The 19,319-nt window shown below is 41.3% G+C and overlaps 1 protein-coding gene across 6 annotated transcripts in view; it reads right to left on the bottom strand.

Moving 5' to 3' along the window:
* Window positions 1–19,319, bottom strand: part of RESF1 (retroelement silencing factor 1) — a 52,497-nt gene that overhangs the window by 24,057 nt on the left and 9,121 nt on the right. The window contains exons 1-3 of one of the 6 annotated variants that reach the window (XM_011221512.3): window positions 4,163–4,304; window positions 2,744–2,837; window positions 493–688 (exon numbers count right to left, since the gene is read on the bottom strand). The gene's annotated coding sequence lies outside the window, so the exon portion shown is untranslated. The other 5 variants (XM_011221513.3, XM_034644697.1, XM_002916592.4 and 2 more) reach the window with 5 other exon arrangements.

The following is a 19,319-nucleotide window of genomic DNA, read 5'->3' as shown; positions in this document are numbered from 1 at the left end:
CAATCATTATTCTTCCAAAATAAGTTATGTAACCTTGTGGTTTCTGCCTATATAAGCCTGCACTCCCCACCCACTGGAACACACTCTGGATTTCAGTCAACTCTGTGTGTCCCAGATTGCAGTCCCTAAGACGCCAAAGAAACCCTTTAGGTCGCTTTACAGCCTCATCGTCATTTGAGTTGACATCATTAGTGAGCATGGAGATTGTTCTGGGGGGTCAAGAAATTGTTCTAAAATTGATTGCAGTGATGGCTGCAAACCATGTGAATACACTGAAAATCACTGTACTATGTAAATGGACAAACTGAATTAGTGAATATGGTATATGAATTACGTCTCTGAACTGTAGTTTAAAAAACCAAACACAGCATTTCCCTGTTATTAGCACATATGCGCACATGACCCAATGAAAGCCAATGAAATTAATTATAGATTTTTGGTAAAGCAACCAAACACAAGGCATGTCCAAGTTGAAGCTGATCGGATATATACCTGGAGATGCTGCAGCCACTCAAAGAAGGGAGGTGTGTCTGAGAATGAAGTCAATGCTGAATACAGCAGAGCTCAAAGATGGAGTGTCTCAAAAGTCGTTAAAATATTCTTTCCTTAGATTCTGATGCTAGATCCAGCCGAAGATGGAGCTACTTGAACTTCTAAATGATGTGATCCAATAAATTACCTTTTGGGGCTTAAAAAAAAATAATTTGCTTATGATTTGTTTGTTTCTTAAAAGCTAAGGTGGACAATATTTCTTATAACACACTTTGCAACCTTAGCCATAAAGATTTTACTTAGAAATGAAGTCTTGTAATTTAATACATCTCAAGAGAATCCTAGAGATTGTCGTTAAATCTCTGTAGTCATTACACCTACGAGCCAGTGTCTCACTTGAGACATTTACCTCTACAGACCAGCCTCCAACATTGCTCTTCCATTTACAAGCACACTTAAGATCTCAAGAATATACACACAACGCTCCCTCCCAACAAAGCATTAAGAATTCCTCAAAGTCCACAAGATTACTTCTTTCTTCGCAAGGCTTATTACAAAGTAAATTTTAACTTGCATTTCTGGAGACAGAGTTGGTAAACTGTTGTCTCTTTATCTCAAACTGAATGTTTTCCATGTCTGTTTCAGAGCATGCCTTGCATAGGGGGATTGGGGCAGGAGGGTGGAGAAGGCCTCATTACACACACAAAAAAAATCTGGAAATTCACCTTTATAAATACCTTTTTACTTATTTTTAAAGATTATATCATTTACTTGAGAGAGAGAGTACGGGTGTGTGCAGGAGAGTGGGGAGGAAGGAGGATAAGCAAACGATGCCATCCCCCAGCATAGAACAGGGAGGAGCTGGACAGAGCAGAGCTGAACAGAGCAGAGCTGGATGCAAAGCCAGACATGGGGCTCAATCCCAGGACCCTGAGACCATGACCCTAGCCAAAGTCAGAAACTTAACTGACTGAGCCACCCAGGTGCCCCCAGTAAGTATCCTTTTAAAAGCAAGATCAATTCTCTAAACATCTGAACTGTTTGTGTAAGACATCGACAATTTAAACGGGAAGAAATTCCTGTTCATCGCACAATAATATGGAAAAACAAGGTTTTTGGACAAATCTGCCCTAAATAAGGAATTTAATAGAGGAATTCCTGATTTCAAATTAAGCCTGCAGGCAGGGGCACCTGGGTGGCACTGTCGTTAAGCGTCTGCCTTCGGCTCAGGGCGTGATCCGGGCGTTCTAGGATCGAGCCCCACATCAGGCTCCTCCGCTAGGAGCCTGCTTCTTCCTCTCCCATTCCCCCTGCTTGTGCTCCCTCTGTCGCTGGTTGTCTCTGTCAAATAAATAAATAAAATCTTTCAAAAAAACAAACAAACAAAAACAACAACAAATTAAGCCTGTAGGTAAAAACGAGAGCTGTGTTTGGTACTTCCCTACAAAATTTGAACCTACAGAAGGATCTACAGTGAAGGGTTTAATCAACACAAAGCTGGTAGAGTTGATAAACTTAGAGCTTAAATGAGCAAATTCAATTTCCTATTAGACATACTGTTGTCTTAGGCCATAACATATCTTTCCTCTAACAGGTCAACAGCTAAAATTTACTGACCGCTTACCACTTACAGCGAGCAGCTGTTCCAAGTGTGTTATATGAATAAAAATCATGTAACTTATCCCAACGTTATGAGCTAGGTGCTCTGTCATCCCCATTTTACAGATAAGAAAACTGAGGCAAAAGATTAAATAATTTCCCCAAGGTTGTATAGATAATAAATGGTAGAGCCAAGATCTGAAGCTCAGCAATCGACTGCAAGGCCATGGTCTTAATTACTACAGAATATTTCCTGATGCAACTTGGTGTTTACAGAATGGAAGCACTGGAGGTGATCACTCCGGCTTTCTAGGTTGGTATCTCACAGAATGGTTCTCTTGTGCTCTGTGCTGCTCTACCCCAATCCGTTGCCAGAAATAATAAAAATAAATTTTAAAAAATCAAGAAACAGACAATCTTTAGACCTCTGCCTGAGTAACTTGAACCAGTCACCTCACCATAATCTACTCTCCCTTATCTTACGAAGATTAACTGAATTCTCTATGTCAACCACAGTATTTCTCCTCAAGCTCTGTCATCGAATCCATTGTGTCCTACCATTTAATGTTTAACCAATGCTGATTCATTTAATTAATAATTTTATTCCCTAACAGATAAATTAAAGTAGGTTAATTGGAGGTAACATACTTACTTATAAGTACAATCTTACTCTTTTATTACTGTGTATGTTCCCATTTCCCTCCGAACACGTGTTCCCCCTTTACACAGCGTTTACTTCTTTGGTCCTAGGAAGAGCAAGACACATTTCGTAATTAATAATAATTCAATATAAAGTTTATATATTTTTATTTATATGAAATTTACCTTAAAGTTACAATAAAAGCACATGCTAATCTGTTTACTTGGTATGACACTGCTGTGCAAAACTTGTGCTCCTTTAAGGTTGCACCAAAAACATACTAAGTTTACAAAATTCGTATTAGGTGTGCAAAGTAACAGAAATAGAAGCTAGGTGTGGCCTAAAGTACCATTCACTGTTTAAGTTAGAATTCATGGGCGGTCCTCCAGGTTCACTACCGTCCTACCATTCTAAAGCAAAAACACTTTATCTTTGCAATTTTCCTGACTGGAATACTTAAGAAAATCCCAATCTCCTTTGTACATTAGGAAGAAGTAACTGAAATCTTAACATTCATGCATGTTCACACTGAATGAAACATACGGTTTACAGCCAACATTAAACAGAAAAATCCCCCAAACAAGCTCTGCGACCCGCCTATTCACCCCAAGTTCAATCACATCACCGGCTGTTCTATTTTTTAAAAAGGCTCTTTAAAGTATCACAAATGAATTGTTTTCACTGAAAGGATTCCCCTGAAGGTTGCTGCTGAACTCAAGACCCTAAGGACACTTGCTTAGGGCATTCGCATCCCTGGAGAACACCTAAAATCGATATGCATTTGTGCATTTAAAAATGCCTCGAGGAACTAACTACTGCTGAGGAACAGAAAGCATCTACGGAACAGAGGCGTTCGCGGGCCACTTGGAGATACGAGCCGAGCAATCCAGTTTCAGGAGGGTCAGCATAATGGAGGTGGGGAGGAAAGGAACGCTCGAGAAACAGTAAATGCCAAACAAAGATTTTTTTTTTCCACGCCGACGACAGGAAATAATTAAAAACGTAAGCTTTCCTCACACCTACCGCCTAAACAACCGCTTGTAGTTCAACAAAATGCGTACTCGCTCTCTCCACCCGCGACCTCCACCGCCAGGAGTAAGGCAATTTAAAGAAAACACCCAGCGAGGCGCCGCCCTCCGGCTCGGGCTCGGCGTCCGCGGGTGGCCACAACCAGTCCCGCGCCGCCCGCAGGGCCACGAGCGAGGCGGCCGGCCGAGCTGCTGGCGGCCGGGCGCGAGAGCCGCCGGTCCGAGGCCCGGAGCCGCCTGAGCGCCCGCGACCCCGCGACTCCGTCCTCGCCTCAGAACAAAAGCGCCCGCCGCCGCGCGCCGGGCCCTAGCCCGCGGGCGCCTGCACTTCTGGCGCCCAGCGCCCCGCCGGGGGCCCGAGAAGGCGAGCAAGGGGCCGCTAGCCACCCGGCCCCACACTTACCAACGGGCGCAACGCCCAGCGCGGGCAAGCGGGGAGGACGCTCGGCCTCCCGGGCCCCTGAGTTTAAGTCAGCTCGGTCCGCCTCCAGAGGCGGGTCGAGCAGCGAGGCCCCGGCTCCTCGTACAGCTTGGCCCCGCCCCCGGCCGTGGGCGGCAGCGGTGAGGCCCGCGCCGCCCGGGTCCTAGTGCCACCCTTATACGTAAGGTTGTGGCCAGCCTGCCTTTCTAGTCCCTGGCGGCAAAGGCACGTTCTCTTGTCTGACTGAGAAACCGTCTCTGTCAGTGGTTCTCTGCCTTTCGCTTGCATCAGAATCGTTGAGAGAGATCGTTACAAAAGGATTAAAGAGCACCGCCTGCAAAATTGCCAATTCAGTGGGCTAAAGTAGGGCTGAAAATGTAGGTTTCTAACAAGTTCCCGGGATAGGCTTCTGCTGCTGGTCTCAGAACCAATGACTTAGAGAATGGGGTCAGCAAACTTTCTATAAAACATGTGAAAAAAAAGCGCACCAAGTGAAGCTAAGGAGATAATTTTTTTTTGCCCAGGCCGTTGGAATAGGGAGAACATCCATTAACGCAGAGGAAATTTCTCAAAGAAAATAGACCTTTTTTATTTGAGGGCTTGTATAGGAAGAAGTAAATAAGGGAATACGACTGAGTGGTAATAAGAAAGGGCAGACGTGGTTAGTTCTTGCCGTAGGGAGGTAGTCCTTGCCCTTGAGGTTTGGATCTTGGCTATGCCGTTCACTAGCCATACAACTTTGGGAAAATCACTTAACCTGTCTCTGCTCAGTTTTCCTGCCTCTAAAAGAATAACAGGAGTGCAGGTTTCTCCTGCTACCCAAAGGTAAAGGATTCCTATGAAAACTTTCCTAAGCCAAAATGGTGTAAAGTGAGGAAGTGATTACCATTAATTTATATGGAAACATTTCTGGGCATTCCCAGACCCAAAAAACAACTCTTTTTAGGCTTTCCTTAGGACACATCTTGCTAACAGATGCATGAAACGAATTGGGATAAAGCACAGAGGCTCAGAGACATAGTTAAAAGCTAAAGCAGCTCAATGCTGAGATACCCAATGTAGTTCCCAAGGAAGGAGCTTGGTGGTGCCACTCTGGCTGCTCAGGGTACAAGCAGTAAAATAAATGCTGAATGCTATTTTCACTTATCACCTTTTTTCATGAACACAAAAATCTTCTTCAGATTTCTATGAGTTAGCGAAAACAAGTACTAATGTAGGTCTTTAGTAAAAGCCAAATGGCATTAGGAGACCTTTTGAAGAGTGAAAAGCAGGGGATACCTGTACTTACTTTACAGGTTTTTGAGATCATTACATAAACGAATACATAACTAAGACTGTCTCCTGGAGGATGGAGTGGTGCACTTGGCTCAGAGAAGGGGTTTTCCAGAGCCTACGCCACACAGATCAACTGCGAGAAATCAACCCAAGGGACAGGGAGTTTCATTGCCAGAAAGTCGGATGCAGACCCCCTCCTATACAGCCTAAGGAAGTCTTAATGCCCAGCAAGATTTAATGCTGAGGAAGCTACAACAGTATTTGGGATGAAGTCGTTGGTCTCTCTGCCATGTATCTCTGTGTTTATGCTGACTTTCTCCTTTCTCCTTTAGATAAGTGAAGCTTGTCTGACTTCCCGAAAGTGTTTGGTCTTTCCACAAATCCCAGAGTACAACTGGCATTCATCAATATAGCAGCCCTGAAGGATCCCCAGCAAGGAGACTTACAAAGGGAAGACACAATCTCTAGGACTTGAAAGTATGTTTAATCCAGGGCTAGACTTTATATTGCCTTCTCTTAAAAAGTTTTTTGGTAAAGATTTTATTTATTTATTTGAGAGAGAGAGAGAGTGTGAGAGAGGGAGAAGCAGACCCTGACTGAGACCATGACCTGAGACGAAGGCACACGCTTAACCGACTGAGCCACCCAGGCATGCCTACATTGCCTTCTCTTTCAGGTACTTACAACACTGTGCCAAAGCATCTTGTTATCCAGATGTTCAGGCTGAGGAAAGATTTCCCCAAAAGATTAGATTGCTCTATGCTATCTCTCCTATCATAAATTACACATCCTCTCCCTATGTTTCCCGACATTCAAAAGCAAAAATTCAAAATTAATTTGACTATAGATACTATCTCAATCTTTCAAAAGCATAATACTTAGCCTCAAGGCTTGTTAACTCCTAAGCTTATAAAACATGTTTTAGAAAAGTGCATGACATGCGGCACCTGGCTGGCTCAGTCAGTTAAGCATCTGGCTCAGATCCTGGTCTCAGGGTCATGAGATCAAGCCCCATGTCAGGCTCTGTGCTCAATGGGGAGTCTACTTGAAATTCTCTTTCTCCTTCTGCCCTTCCCCTGCCACACACACACACACACACACACACTCTAAGATAAATAAATAAATCTTAAAAAAAGAAAGAAAAGTGCATGACATCATTAGCATGTCTATAGTAAGAAATTATAGTGGTGTACAAAAGGTGACTATTATTCATTTAAGTTGTAAATTAGGTCATTGATTTTCTTTTTCTTTTCTTGAATGTCTCCTATGTTCTGTTTCCCCTTCCTGTTAATAATACTTAACTGGGTACAGGGTCACATAACTGGAGGCTACATTCCCCAAGCTCTCTTGCAGCTAAGTATTGCCACATTTCAGTTCTCAAAATGATGTATGAGCAGAAATGTTGTATGCAACTTCTGCCTAAGGGAATGCTTTAACCCAAAATTCCTCTATCATTCTCATTTGTTTGGGTTGCAATGTAGAAAAAGCAATAACCAAATTTCAACCATACAAAGGAACTTAATTCCTGAGGACAGGAATTCTTTTCCTTTTAGGGGCCATAAACCTAGTAAAACCCATAGACTCCTACTTAGAATAATGTTTGGGAATGCTTAAAGTAAAATACATAAGATTACAAAGGAAATTAGTTCAATATGAAAGTTCTCAAGATATTTTAAAAACTAATTGTGACATGGCAATATGTATTTCTTTATTGACAAATAAGATCTAGTAGCAGATCCAATAACAACTGTGATTTTTTTTTTTAACTGATGGACCGAAATGATATTTCACGGTCATCTGCATTAACTCTAATAATATGAATCCCTGTGATTTTTATGTTGACAAATTTACTGTTAATACTGCTATGTTACTGTGGATTTTTTTTTTTTTTGCCAGCATTCATAATAAAAGATGTGAAAGAAGATTCAAAATGAAGTAACCATTGCTAAGACAGTCACTCAAAGTAGAGTTAGAAGGATATTGAGGAAGTAAGACCTATGGACATCTTCTGTTTCAGTTCTCAGAACACCATGAGGTTTTGACTTTTGTCAGTTGCAACTGGACCTCCTCTTGGGACACATCCTTCTACTTTGGACTGAAATAGAGATAACCTAATACTTGTTAGCTAAATAGCCAATCATGTATTAGATAGTCAGTTGAAACTCTGCCAGCACCAATTAGAATTCTTCCAAAACAAATTACGTTTACTTGTGGTTTTTGCCTTTTTAGGCCTGTGATTCCCACTCATAATTTGCAAATTCCCAATTCAAGCATACTTTGGATTTTGATGGACTCTGTGTTTTCCAGATTGCAATCTCTAACACCCCAAATAAATACTTTTGTTGCTTCACACCCTCTTCTTAATCAATCAACAAAGGATATGGTACATTTCAGTAAAATATTAGTGAAAATAGAGTTAATTGTTTGCCATTATCAGGGAGCAAGTATTCCTTCAAGGGAGTAAGGTCCCCTTCAAGGGTCCTTCTAACTGGATTAAGAATCAAATTGACATGAGACAGATTAACTGGAGAACATCAAATTTAATAGCATATGTATGAGGAATCCACATAGACGTGGAAATTCCAAAGATAGGCAAAATGAGGTGCTATGTTTCATTCTGGACTAAGGAGGATAGGGTAGGGGTCTGGGACTTCAGAGGAAAGGAATGTAATTCACAGGGTGATAAGAAAAGAGCAGATGTTTGGTAATTAGATGTTTGCCATGCCATACAGATGGGTCACTCAGATAAAATTTATCTTTGCTAATAACCCTTATTCTGGAAAGACCCTCCAATTTAGACTCTTCTATATAGTAAAGGGAGGGGCAAAAGTTTCTCCTAAGCCCACAAGGTCTTAACTGCCTTCAGCTCAAAATAGTCCACGTGCCAAATGCCAAAGTGGGGGTAGTTTTGGGGGTGGGGGTTGTCCCACTGTCCCAAACTCCTTCACCATCCAAATCCATGGTATTATTAAATTCTACCCGTGAATGTAGTAGGCAGAATTTTGGCCCTTGTAATCTTTACTTCCTGATGTTACCTCATGGTTATGTTGTCTACCTACAAAAGGGATTTTGCAGAGATAACTAAAATTACTAATCAGCTGACCTTAAAATAAGCAAATGAGTTTGGATTATCAGGGTGGATCCAGCCCAGTGTAATCATATGAACCCTTAAAAGCAGAAGAGGAAGATGGGGGAGGAGGTCAGAGAGATGTGGCAGAGGTGGTAGTCTGAGACTGAAAGCACAAGAGAGGCTCAACTCACTGTTGCTGGCTCGAATGGAGGGGACCACAAGGAAAACATGAAAAGGAGGTAAATTCTGCCAACAACCTGAAAGAGCTTGGAAGTGAATTCTGTGAGATAATAAGTAGGTGTTGTTTAAGCAGCTCAGTTTGTGGTAATTTATTATGGCAGTAAGAGAGAAGTAATATAACAGACTCCAGGTTATAACCCCTACCAAAGACAATGTTTAAGGAACAAAGTGGAAGGAAAATAGATACTGAAAGATCTGTAAAGAAAAACTCTCCACCAGCCTGGAACAGCTAGATTATTTAACTGAGAGAGAAGTAAATTTCAATCTTTTGAAAGTTTATTAAAACTCTGGATATGAAGGGGTATTACCTTATGTGAAATGGAAAATGAGAAATGTGATGAGGACCAAGCCTCAAAAAACTCTAATGTTTAATGGCAAGAGAGAAGGATAAGCCTTAAAGATACAAAGGAATAGCCAGAAAGAAAGAAGGAAAACCAGGAGAATGTTGTTACACAGGCAAAGAAAGAGAATGAGCTAGGTGAGTAAAAAAATGTTCCATTTGTTAAATATCAAGGAAGAGTAAATAGGAAAATCTCCTTTGGATTTGACAAGAAGAGAATAATTGAAGACATGAGCCTGGAAATAGAAAGGAACAAGAACAGCAGTAACAATCCTGAAAAACACCTGAAGGACTTTCACAACCTGATTTCAAGACTTACTCAATAATAATACACATGGTTTGGGTACAGGGATGAACCACCAATTCCCCTTCATCCATGTGTACTTCAGTTTTTTTCTCCATGTTCACTCAACCATGTATTGATAAATATACATCCATACAGAGAGATTTTAGTCACCATTTTATTAAGTAGCATATGGTACACACTTCTCTGATTCTGGCTTTATTCAACAAGCCACAGCAATGCCTCCAGGTCATGGCAGTTGCTATAGTCATTTTTAATAGTTGGTTAAAATGTATCATTATCCAATTGAAATTCACTTTGTTTCCAATTTTTAACACTTAAGAACAATCCACAAACATTGGAAGGATTCCCAGGAGGAGGACTGTGGGGTTGAACTGTAATTTTAACATAACAGGTATTGCCAGATTATTTCCTTTTAAGGCTATAAGATTTTCCATTAACACCCAGAAAGTTATCCTTCCCCATCATTAACAATGGCTGTTTACTTCTCAGGGCGCCTGTGTGGCTCAGCTGGTTGAGCGTCTGCCTTTGGCTAGGGTCATGATCTCAGGGTCTGGGGATCGAGCCCCAGGTCAGGCTCCCTGCTTAGCCAGGAGCCTGCTTCTCCCTCCCCCTCTGTCCCTCCCCCTGCTTGTGCTCACTCTCTCAAGTGAATAAATAAAACCTTAAAAAAAAAATCCGCTGTTTCCGTCTCAATATGTAAAGTGATCTCTTTGTTGTGTTTATTTGAACAGCCAAAAAGATCAGGTGAGTTGAATTACCAACTGGAAAACAAAATTCAAGGCCAATTTGGAAAACAAAAAGGAAAGAGGGTAGGAGGTGGCCATGGAGTTCCGGTGTCAAAAAGGAAAATACCCTAGCAATTCAGATGCTAAGAGCTTGTGTCTGGGAGACTGAATGTAAGATGCATCAATTCATTCTTTGTTGAAACTACTATTCTGTTCAGATTCATGGTCAAGGCAGATAAATTCTACCACTGTAGGGAACTAGTTTTTAAAGACTGAATTTCAGCCCAGTTTTGTTAGGTCAATTCATTCTCAGTGGTGATATCCAAGTGACATTGAATGTTGTTAGAGACACTGATGGTCTGAGAATTTTCTACACCTGCTACTGTCCTTGTCCCCACAGCTGTTCTTCATCACACCTTCTTGCACATGACCATAGCCCCTACCTATTATTACCCTCCACTCCTCTTGTCAAAACAGATCCCATTCTCTAGGTAGGTGTAAGTTACTAGTTGGGGATAGGAAGTGTAAAGTAAAGTTGCATTGAGTGGTAGGCTCATTACAGGCTATGCATATGCAGTTGGCCTCCAGTATATTATTAGATTTAGGAAAATACACCCGTGTAAAAATATGAAAAGAATCTCCCCATAGGTACTATAAAAGTTCCCTTCCCATTACTATAAACCTGGAACCCATAAAACCATTGGCCCCATCCAACTTTTGGATACATATGGCTCTAAATATTATGAATCAGTCTCAATCTTGTGATGCTGATGGTAACTCCTCACGAAACTTGCTTTTCAATAGTCTGGTGGGTGTGGGGGCCACCCAGGCCAAAGTTCTACAACTCAACAAGAGTCTTGCCACTCAGTTTGGAATACTTTCCTGCAATTCAGGCCCCCAATACATCTAAAACGTATAATCAGAGCCAACTGCATATGCATAGCCAGTAATGAGCCTACTACTCAATACAACTTTATTTTACACTTTCCATCCCCAACTAATAACTTTTACCTCCCTAGAGATGGGATCTGTTTTGTGCCTGTATGGCCTATTACATCATCCCTAAACAATTTTTGGGGCTGTGTTCTACAGGCAAACTAGGATTATTGATATATCACACGCAGGGACACATTATCAATGAGAGTTGCCTCATCCCACCGTCCCACCTCCCATTGCAATGATAATGTAGCTCTCCTATCAGATAGGGAAACAGCAGCCTTGGCCCTCTCCCTGGTGGGACTCCCAGCACTTGAACAAATCTTACACCATGAGATAAAACAAACTGTCTGCCTACTCAGTAGAACCTTAAATGACATGTCCCCGGAGTTAGATGCTCTAAATCAAGAACTGAGCAGTTAGGGCAGGACTTCTGGAGAATCGGGCAACCATTGATCACTTAACTACTTCTGCGTCACTTAGGCTGTGAAGAGTTTCCACACGTGTGTTCTTTTTATGTAACTGACAATTCTCATTTTCCACACGTGTGTTCTTTTTATGTAACTGACAATTCTCATAAACTCTCACAATTAATAAATGACATTCAAGCCAAACTGGACAAAATCAGGGTCTCTCCTAGATTGTTCACCTGGATTGGAGAATGGGGTCATTATTTCAGGAATGCTATTTTGCTAGTGGAAATAATCATTGGTTTGTGTTTTTCTGTTTTTGTCGATGCTTGTCCAGCTTGTCCTCATGCCTTCCGACATCTCTGGAGCCATACTGTGGACCTCCTGACCAACCCCTGGGTAGACTCTGACTGCCACACCCTCACACCCTCCCTTTCCAGCATGAAGAAGTCAGAGCTCTCATCGTCCCTACTCCTTAAAAGCAGTTAGGGATCCTCTTCCAGGGGGGAGAATGAATAGGGAAAGGATGAGACTTTAGGTAGGGAAAGAATAGGGGCCCCAACTAGGCTCTGAGGGTATTTTAGGTATGCAGGCACTGAGACAGAACAAAAACAAAAATCAGGAAGAAAAATCAGACCACCCTGACCTAACTGCTAGGATCGAAATGTTTGATGATAATTACATTGTGACCACAGAAAACAGAAAATGACCGCACACAAAAAAATGACCAGTCCTCAAAGGAAAAGTTAACCATCAGAGATGTTATCATAAAACCTTGCTCAACAAAAGACGTCATGGGAATTGCAAGGCTACAAGTTTCCTGGTCAATTTTAAATAAAACAATGCCAATAAAAGCCCTCATTGGCAACCCCTGGTCGGGACCCCTCTCACTCCTGAGAGCTTTGTATCTTTGCTTTGTAAAATTCTATGGCTTTGCTCATTCTCCTTTGTCTGCGAGATTCATTCTTCAACTCTGTGAGAGAAGAACCTCGTCTCTTGCTTCACTCTTGACCAAACAATGATTATCAATCTACAAGAATTGTTCCTCTCTTTCTTTTTTTTTATTATTATTATTATTATTTTTTTTTATTTATTTTACAGAGATAGAGACAGCCAGCAAGAGAGGGAACACAAGTAGGGGGAGTGGGAGAGGAAGAAGCAGGCTCATAGCAGAGGAGCCTGATGTGGGGCTCGATCCCATAACGCCGGGATCACGCCCTGAGCCGAAGGCAGACGCTTAACTGCGGTGCCACCCAGGTGCCCCTGTTCCTCTCTTTCTTAAGGACCCATCTTTGACATTCTGTTCCCCAAATTAGCCAGACTTCAACTGACCCCTCCTGTTAACATGCCGTCCTTTTACAAGTGAGACTGCTTGTTTGGAGACTTCTCATACCTGGCATTCTCCAATAAACATTGTTTCTATAAGGGCAGGAAATGTTAACTTGGTCATGACATTATTGCACAAAATGGAGAGTTTCTTTCCCATCACAGAGTGGAAATTCTTCATGACCTCACCTTACTAATCACCAAAGTATAACGTAGCAGAGTTCTTGGACTCCTGGGATATTGTAGACATTGCATTCCTAACTTTTGGTACTGGCTGCCCCTTTATATGATCTTTAGTTGACACATGTCAGGGATTAGGAATTTCCTGTCCCCTCTAATGTCCTTCTAGCCAGGCTAAGAATCAAATCGATATAAGACAGGTTAACAGGGGGAAAAAAACCAAATTTACTTTTGTATGTAGAGGGAATCCAGATGGACATGGAAATTCCACAGATGGTCAGGCAAAAATGAGGTGTACATGTCGTTCTGAACTAAGGAGAAGGGGTTAGGGGTCTGGGACTTCAGAGGGAAGGAATGAATGCAATTCACAGGAAGATGAAAAAAAGAAAATGTTTGGTAAACAAATGTTTGGGGGGTTACTCAGAAATAATGAGACGTAGCGGACTGGGCTCAAACAGGCCTTGCTAGGTTCCTCCCTGTGTACCCTATACCTAGTTCCTCAAAATGTGATGCCGATTAGCTGTCTTCCTGGAGCAGTTTGCCTATCTAAATTCTTTTTAGACAGTTGAGAGGGAGGTAAAGAGCTTTTCCTGAATCTACTGGGTTTTGGTTGCTTTTTAACTTGAAGTAATCTTCATGCCAAAGTGGCCCATTTTAGGATAGCTGGCCCTTGGCTCCTATACACACCTGGGTCTTTGCTCTGAATAGACTCACCATCCTTGGGTTCCCCAATTGTCACAACCCTTTCTTTCTATTTGTATATATAAAAAAAAATCAGGACAAACTCTAGGAGTCTTAACAACAACATAATGGACACCAGAGACTCATTGATTTACGTCCCCTAATTTGACCCCATTGCGAAAGGCCACCCACCTTGTTTGGGTGTGATGACAGCAGCTGCCACAGTCTGGTGACTTAGCCTTATTACTTGCACTTAACCTCACAGTCCCTGACATTGCTCAGACTTTATTGTTAACTGAAAATACCTAGCATTTTTCTGCTTCTAGATTGGCTTAAGGCAGGGACAGGTGGGGCTAGGTAGGTAGAGATACGTAGGGGCCCCCCCCCCCCCCCCCCCCCCNCCCCCCCCCCCCCCCGCCGCGATCAGGTTCACAAAATTCAAAATGTAGGAGATGAAAGGAAATCAGAGATAAGGGAACAAACCAGACCAGCCTGTCCTAGATGTCAGAGATGGGGTCTTGGTTGGTCGCAAGTAGCTGTTGTAACAAGAAGGTGTTATCACTAGTCCTTATTCAATGGTGCTATCAATAGAGATGTTAAAAAGATTTACGTTCCCTGCTTAGCTTTCTATAAAAGGCCATCCCTAAAAGCCCTCAGTGGAAACCATGTTGGGACCCCTCTCACTCCTGAAAGCTTTTTTTCTATATCCTTGCTAAATAAACTTCTATTGTTTTTCTCACTCTCCTTTGTTCGAGGGATTCATTCTTTGACTCTGTGAGACAACAACTTCGCTCTTGCACATCAAAATAATCTCCTCTCCCCTGTACCTATTTATCCATTGCAGGGACATTCTAGAACCCACCACTGTTCTTCCTCATTCAAAAGAAGGCAAAACTGTCATGGGATTATTTGGGAATTGTACCTACCTCACTCTCATTTCTTTGAAACTCCTTTGATGATCCATATCTAAAGCCTTCTGGGTGGATCATTTGATTAAGCATTTGGTTTCAGCTCAGGTCACAATCTTGGGGTCCTGGGATTGAGCCCCACATCGGGCTCCACACTCAGCAGGGAGTCTGTCTCCCTCTGCCTCTCCCCCCGACTAGTGCTCTCTCTCTCTCTAATAAATAAATAAAAACCTTTAAAATCAATCAATCAATCAATCCCTCTGTAGATGGGCACTATTTGCGGACCAAGCAAGAAGGCTATCATGCTGGACAGGCTGTTACAACCCTCTCATATTTCCTTGGACCCAACCGTCTCTGAGAGGCCAGTTCTTCACAAGAGTTTGATAGTCCTTTGCTAAACAAATTTCTATATGCTGTGATACATGATTCACTTGAAATTACATGTTCTGATGTAAATGATACTTATTTTCTTAACTACACGTTCATCAAATAGAATCTAGAAAGTGAATTTTTGTGACTGAAGTCCCCAAGTTTCAAAATAAAAGAGCTGGGCTTAAAATATCTGAATGGTATGGTATGTTTTTTCCTCTAAGTTTTCAGTTTCAGACTGAAGTAGGCAGGATTACAAACAAGACAAGGAATACAGTGACTTTGTACGACCTCAGCTTACCTAAGGTCAAACTAACTTTCCCATAATTTCTTTCCCTGTATGATTCTGAGTTACAGCGGGCCACAGGAGAAATAGGAGTGTGTTTTAGAAGGCTTACGTGAAGCTGTTGTCATTTTTCTCATGCTGAAAGTCAGTATAGGGTGCCAGGTATTGTGGTAGTGAGCACATGTTGTTGCTGATGTCCTAGCTTACCTGGTAGTAAATGGTAATACCCAGTTCATAGTTCCTTATGCACATACCATATCCCTTCCTTCAGCTTTTCCTAACTCTGGGAAAGGTGTGTGAGTAGTCCAACAATGAAGGGCACCACCTTCTACCATAGGTCATCCAACATCATGGTTTGTCCTTGTGGTTTCTAGTTTCTCCTTATGGAATCCAGTTCTCTTCCCTCCTTCATATCCAGCTCCCCTGATTGCCAGCCTTCACGACATCAGGCTCTTTACAACAACCTTCTCAAGCAGCTACCATAATCGTCTAAGTTCTAATGTGTACAATAAACTCCTTAGTCTATTATTGATAGTGACTCTGCTTCTCAAATCTAACACTGCCTGATACAAGGGTTCGGTGCCCTTATGAAATAAACATCTTCTAAACAGAAACATAAAATGATGTTTGTAGCATTTATTATTTACTATGTGGCAGACATTTTGCTAATTATACCTTATCTTGCTTAATCTTTACCACAATAATATTCTACAGGTGAGAAATTGAGCCGTCAAAGAGGCTAATAATTTTGGTGAAGGGCACACTGCTAGAATATGAAAAGCCAGGAAATCAAGAATTTTTGCTCAGGGGTACCTGGCTGGCTCAGACAGAAGAGCATGTGACTCTTGATCTCTGGGTCATAAGTTTGAGCCCCATGTTGGGTGTAGAGATTACTTAAATAAATAAATAATTAATAAACTTTAAAAAAAAAAAGAGTTTTTGCTCATAACCACTGTGGCTTCCTGCCTCCCCCAAAAGCATAAATTTGGCACAGCAATGAATTCAATACATAGAAAGGTAAATTTTTATCCTATACACATTTGACTTTATTCCTTTTTGTTTGAAAGGGATCTCAATATGCCTCCCCAAAATATGCCACTTTGGCATAAGGATTATTTTTTTTTTAAGATTTTATTTATTTATTTGAGCAAGAGAGAGAGAGCATGAGCTGGGGGAAGGACAGAGGGAGAAGGAGAAGCAGATTCCCAGCTGAGCAGGGAGCCCCACATAGGGCTCCCTCCCAAGACCCTGGGACCATGACCTGAGCCAAAGGCAGATGCCTAACCAACTGAGCCACCCAGGTGCCCCAGGCATAAGGATTATTTTTGTGCTGAAGACATTAAGAATCACATCCCCACCCCAACCACCACCACCAGAGAAACAAGAGTGCCTCTTATTGCCCAAGCCAAGGAACCATCACCAGGATGAGTTTGCATAAACAAAACCTTATTAAAATAGCCTTATCTTCCATTAGGTTCACTTTCCCACTATATCTTGTCCTTTAAAGCCCAAACTCCCCTTCTTTTGTTAAAAGAGTATATAAGCTCTGCTTCTCTGAGCTTCACTTCTTTTCTGTGAACCCCTATACAAAAAAATGAGTGTCTTTTCTCCTGTTGTTTAATTTGCATATGCCCAGGTATTAAACCTAATAAGGTAGAGCTTTTTTCCTCCCCATGTCTATTAAAAAAAATATTTTCCAAATAGATAAACCATCTGAAGAATTTCCTTTGATTAAAAACACAGTACAGAAACGTTGTCTTCTTAGTCAAAACTTGCAAGACTTTAATTCAATCACAGTTTAAAGTGTTAACTTGCACTCTAAAAAAATCACCTATCAAATATCCACTATGTGAGGTAAAATTCTTAGTTGTGGGAGGGAACACAAACTATAAGTTTTTGTAAAAGTCACAAAAGGTCAAACTATTGCATCACACATCCTCAAAGAAAAGAGTCAGGGCATGCTGAAACGTGCTATGTTCTGTTTATATCAACGTTTTCCTCCTTCTTAAAGTAATGTGCTCATTAGACAATGAGGAAAATACTGAAAAATAAAATAAAATATTAATAGCCTATTACCTAAAGATAACTATCATGAATACATTTTTTTTCCTCCCATGATTTCTTTTCTATGCATAGTGGGTTTTTTTTTTAAATAATAGGTTTACATGTTAAAATGTAATCTTTGGGGTGCCTCTTGGCTCAGTAGGTAGAGTGTGTGATTTTGAGCCCCACATTGGGTATAGAGAATTACTTAAAAATAAAATATTTAGGGCCACCTGGGCAGCTCAGTTGGTTAAGCATCAGCCTTATGCTCAGTTCATGATCCCAGGGTCCTGGGATTGAGTCCCACAATGGGCTCCCTACTCAGTGGGGATCCTGCTTCTCCCTCTCCCTCTGCTCTTCCTCCCCACTTGTGCTGTCTCTCACACACACACTCTCTCTCTCAAATAAATAAAATCTTTAAAAAAGAAATTAAAAATAAATTTTAAAAAAATCATCAAAATAAAATAAAATAAAATATAGGGGCGCCTGGGTAGCGCAGTCGTTAAGCGTCTGCCTTCGGCTCAGGGCGTGATCCCGGCGTTCCGGGATCGAGCCACATCGGGCTCCTCCGCTGGGAGCCTGCTTCTTCCTCTCCCACTCCTCTGCTGTGTTCCCTCTCTCGCTGGCTATCTCTCTGTCACATAAATAAATAAAATCTTTAAAAAAAAAAAAATAAAATAAAATATAATCTTCACAAAATAATTTTAATGATTGAATATTTTTCCAAGGGAAAAAAATATCATAGTTTGCTAAATCATTTCTCTAGTGAACACAGAGTTCATGGAAACATTCTGTTTTCTTTGCTTATACTTCCTTTTTATTGACACAATAACATTTTTGTGTTTCTCAATTAAGGGATGTTTAAAATACAAAAGTAATAAAATACAAAAATAATAAAGAAATGCAAAAATTCAATTTCCTACTTGCATCCCCATAAGTAAAACCACTGTCCAATTTTCTTCTGCATATTCCTTTCAGAGCCTTGTCTGTGAATATACAATTATATTGAAAGGCAACATTCTTAGATAAATCTGTTAGTACATGCAAAACTTTTTTCTTCCTTCCTTCCTTCCTTCCTTCCTTCCTTCCTTCCTTCCTTCCTTCCTTCCTTCCTTTTTAACTTATTTGAGAGAGAGCACAAGCGTGGAGGCAAAGGGGTGGAGGGAGAAGTAGACTCCCTGCTGAGCAGGAAGCCCAACACAGGGCTGGATCCCAGAACCCTGGGATCATGACCTAGGCTGAAGGCAGACGCTTAACCGACTGAGCCACCCAGGCACCCCTGCACATGCCAAGCTTTTACTGAATTGTGAAGGAACCGGCAGGTAAGAAAAGAGCTGGCTTGAGAAGCTTTTGAAGAACATAGTCTTATTTATATGGTCAGAGGAGAAAGCAATTCCAAATAAGATTGCAAAATTGGTTATAAAAGTGGTTAACTTTTTCAGAGCAATAAAGGCCTATCACATTTGGGGTTAACATCTCTACCGGGTAGTAAGTATCCTAAGAACGTATAGGTTTACATGTTAACTTCTAATCTTATAGAGCAGTTGTCTTTCTGCACCTTCATCAAATGTTGATTATTGTCAAATATATAGTGTCATTTCCCAAGAGTATCACTTTAGTGTAGTGGGGGGGCGGGGTGTCTCCAGAAAAAGAAAGCTGAGACATAGCTTTCTTGCCATAAGAAAAGTCATTTTAGAGCCTGGCCATCTTGTGATTTCTGCTTGATCAGCACTGCTTGTCCACAGCACATTTCTTGCAGAACTTCCTGGGATATGTTGAAATGGCAGAAGAATAGGCCTCAGTAGTTAATGATTTTAAGAGAACAAAAGAATGTAAGAACAAACAGCCACTATCAGGCCAGGAGATAGCCTAATCATATCCGAGACAATAAATCAGTAGTAAAACTCCCAGCACTGGTTCAAAAGTAAAGATAGACCTTATGCACATTCTTGAGTTATCTTTGCAGGATTTAAACCCCTTTGAGCACTCAAATACCAGACCTGTGGGAGCCAGAGATTCTGACCTTTGCTGGCCCTCATAACT

The sequence above is a fragment of the Ailuropoda melanoleuca genome, chromosome 16, assembly GCF_002007445.2.
Source record: "Ailuropoda melanoleuca isolate Jingjing chromosome 16, ASM200744v2, whole genome shotgun sequence".
NCBI classification, from domain to species: domain Eukaryota; kingdom Metazoa; phylum Chordata; class Mammalia; order Carnivora; family Ursidae; genus Ailuropoda; species Ailuropoda melanoleuca.
This window is presented reverse-complemented; position numbering and strand designations above follow the sequence as displayed.